Source organism: Acyrthosiphon pisum, chromosome X (genome assembly GCF_005508785.2).
Source record: "Acyrthosiphon pisum isolate AL4f chromosome X, pea_aphid_22Mar2018_4r6ur, whole genome shotgun sequence".
Classification (NCBI taxonomy): Eukaryota; Metazoa; Arthropoda; class Insecta; order Hemiptera; family Aphididae; genus Acyrthosiphon; species Acyrthosiphon pisum.
The window spans coordinates 108324755-108328707 of record NC_042493.1 but is presented as its reverse complement, the minus strand read 5'-3'; the positions used below and the strand labels follow the sequence as shown (position 1 = coordinate 108328707).

The 3953-nt window shown below is 31.1% G+C and overlaps 1 long non-coding RNA gene across 1 annotated transcript; it reads right to left on the bottom strand.

Annotated features, from left to right (window-relative positions):
• Window positions 1–6: 6 nt before the first annotated feature.
• On the bottom strand, window positions 7–1329 carry LOC107884244. The gene is made up of 4 exons (XR_001679792.2): window positions 760–1329; window positions 578–684; window positions 289–401; window positions 7–121 (listed from the first exon to the last, which is right to left on the bottom strand). It is a non-coding gene; the product is annotated as an uncharacterized LOC107884244 (long non-coding RNA).
• Between the last annotated feature and the right edge of the window lie 2624 nt (window positions 1330–3953).

The following is a 3953-nucleotide window of genomic DNA, read 5'->3' as shown; positions in this document are numbered from 1 at the left end:
ATTTTCCTTGCAATCTTGATACACGTGCTATGATTTAGATTTCTTCAGGTTATTATCTGGAGTTTTATGATTTTTCACAATTGCATACTGCATAATCAACTGAATCAATCCTCCACTACACCTGTAAATTCAAAATAATTGTAAATACACAACATTCAAACTTTGTATAAAATTAGAAATCTCCCATAGTTATATTCTGAGACATTTCTCATTCATATAAACAAGTTATTACCAAACAAAAATGAATTATCAATTAGGTAGAAAAAAGTATAAATTAATGTTACTTACAGTCTTGATACACCAGCGATGATAAAGGTTTCATCTTGTCGTTATCTTGAGTCTTATGATCAATCACCCTTGAATACCGCATACTGGACTATAATACTAACCTATCTCTATACCTGTAAAATCAAAATGATTCTAAATACACAATATTCAAACTTTAAAAAAAATATTAGCAACCTCCTCTAGTTATATTTTGCGACATACCTCATTCTGCATTCATATAAACAAGTTATTACCAAACAAAAATTAATTATCAAATGGATAGAAAAAAGTATAAATTAATGTTACTTACAATCCTGATACCCCTGCTGTGGTTTAGATTTCATCGGGTCGTTATCTGGAGTCTTATGATTTTTCGCCATTGCATAGGTACCGCATAATTGTGACAAACAAATTGAACTAAAAAAAAAAAAAACAAAATATTACCTCCACAATAAATTCGCTCTGCACGCACGGATTCCGAACTCGACCTACCTCGAATTCGACTGTTGGTGGCAGAATAATTTTCGAAAAAATTGAAAAAACAGTAAAATTTCAGACATAAAAATCACCTCTCCTTTTAATAATATTATAATAGGTACCTATCGAGCGTTACGCAAAAACGATAATGATCGGAAATGTACAAACGATAACATTCGAGCGCCGTATAAGACGTCTTCACATCAATAATTATTGTTTTACGCGTTTTCCGTTCGCCACAATCTATATTTTATCACCGCCGCCGCGCAGCCCCGATGTATGGAATATCATTACGATTATCTATTATTATTATTGTTATTGTTGTTGTTGTTGTTGGCGTCGTCGTCGTTTGTCGTCGCGCGTCAAAATAATAGGTCGGCGGCGATCGACGAACACGTACCGCTCAGACGCGAGTGTGACCGGTGGTGGCGACAGGCAATGCTGTTCTCTGACGGCGAGCGGCGGGGCGGTGTCGGTGCAGTCGAACGCCGATAACGAACAGCGCAGCGTCAATACGGAACATTCCGAACATTGTACAATAATATTGTTGTGAAATAAGATACGTAAACGATGCGGACGAGAGCAGCAACTGCAGGCTGCAGCCGAGGTATTATGTTTCAGCATTGATACCATAACAATATTATAAAATAATTATCATCGTGTGGCACTGCGGCCGCGGGCCACCGGGACGCAGGCCTGGACTGTTTTTGCTTCAAGTCTGCACAATTATACGTCACCTGCTTACCCATGTTATCAGTGACTTTATTTGACTTGTTATCAATTGGGTTTTTAATTTGTTATTATTCAACAAAGTGTAGCAATATTATTGTTAGTTCATCGGATTATGCGAATTTGTATTTTGTTCTTGTACACTTTCAATTGAAACAGTTTAATTTCCCCGCAATGGCTCCTGTATGTTCTGTTTCTGGGTGCACTACAGGGAGTGAATCTAGAAATAAATGAATTACCAATGACGAAGAAATATCCCAGGATACATGGGTTTCCGAAGGATCCTACTATCCACAAGTTGTAGGTATCGGATTGCATTTGACCAATAAATATTTCATCTGGTAAGACCTAGGTAGATCATTAATTAAATATTATTTATGATTTTATTCAACACAATATATAATATAATAAGATAATTAAATAATAGTATATCACAACAAAAACCTTTCGTATACTACGTGTTAAAATGGTTAAGCAAAATAAATATAAGATCTTTAAGCACTATAAAGATGTAATATCATGAATAAATGCTAAGTACATTGAATTCAAGTAAACTTATTTCGTTTCAATAATTTATTTACTTGGTGAGGAATTATTTCTTAGGAGAAACAAAGTGTGATGAACAAAATAATTAAATAGTGAAAGACTATTAAAATATAACTTATTATTATTTAAAAAAATATTATTATTGATAATTATATACTAATTACCTACTATTCTAAATAATTCCTCGCCGCCAAGTACCTAAATAAATTACTGAAACAAAATAAGTTTACTTAAATTCAATATGCATTTATTCATAATATTATATCTTTAAAGATCTTTTATTTTTTTTACTTAGCCATTTTTACACGTAGCTTACAAAGGATTTTTGTTGTGATATCACTAATTTTTATCGTTATTAAATATTGAGTATTTACATAATAATCTATAAGAACGGTAATATTATTGGTAACAATGGCTGATGCGACAACGTTTACCGTGATTCTGAATTTAATATAAATTTCCATTAAAAAGTTCGCATTTTTTTTATTTTTAACTTAATTTCTAAACGTACAATTTTGATGATTTTTACAAAAGCATGTTTATACACAATATTTCTGATGTTTTGGAGCTTACTAGGAGTTAATTGATGCATTAGAAAATTAGTTATCTAATATAACAAATTTATCTGTATTTTACACAGTTTAAATTGGCAACTCTTGCTTCGATATACTATACACACACCGTCATGCAGTTATTTTTTTTTTGTTCAGCTCCGTGGCGCTGAATACCTTTTCAGCTTTTACTGATATAAAACATAGATAATTATTAAATTATATACAAATTTGTTGAATATACATATTGCTACCCTCCACAGAATTCTCTAGAGTATTACATAGAAATCTGTGCTAGCCTCATGGCAATAACTCTCATCTCAATTTTTGGTATAAATCTACTTTACCGGACACCCTTTTTTTTCAGTTTTTTTTTTTTTTAAATACGTGGTTTTTTATGCTGAATTCAAAACTGTTTAAAAAAATTCCCGCAAACTTATCGTTCAAAAGTTATGGCAATTCAAAGTTGTCGATACCATCAAATATTATGCCAAATAATTAATTACCGACGAGCGAGTGACCACGCGGGCAATACTTTTACTTAGAAATAATATTGAGGAAAACCGAGGTTCACCTGAGGTGGTTTTACACAAAAAAATCGGGGGATATTTTCGATTTGCGCCGAGGAGCGTAGCGACGAGTGCCGCTACACGCGTAATCACTGCAATATTTGATAATATTGACAACTTTGAATTTCCATAACTTTTGAACGGTAAGTTTGCGGGAATTTTTTCAAACAGTTTTAAATTCAGCATAAAAAAAAATAAATTGAAAAAAAAAGGGTGTCCAGTAAAGAAGATTTGTTCCCAATTGTTTTATGATTAAATTCCACATTACAATTTGAACATTAGTAAAAAACATATTTAATTTATAAAAATAATAAAAAAATTCTGTGACAAAAGTAAAGTTGAAAACTTTTATCTCAGATACTGCTACTGTTTTTTTCACAAAATATATTATATTTTTATATTTTGTTTTATAGCATATGTATGTTCATTACATTTTTCCAATGATGATTATTTTAAACTGCTGATTCAGAAGATGCTGAACTATTCTCCACAAAATTGTAGAAAGCTAAAAGTTGATGCTATTCCTACATTAAACTTGCCCGGTGATGAATTAATTCTAGTAAATACACATATTTAATCAGAATTAAATTAATTGTTACATTTAATTTATATATATTTTTTTTAAGTCTAATCAAGTTACAGTAAAAAGCTGCATGTCCAGAACTAAAAGTCCTAGAAATAGTATGTTTACTGTCATATGAGTGTGAAGAATCCAAATCTCAAGACTATTTGGTTTTTATATAATTATATTAAATTACACTTTTAACTTTTTAATATTAAAATCGGCATTCATATTTATTATGTTTCATTACAG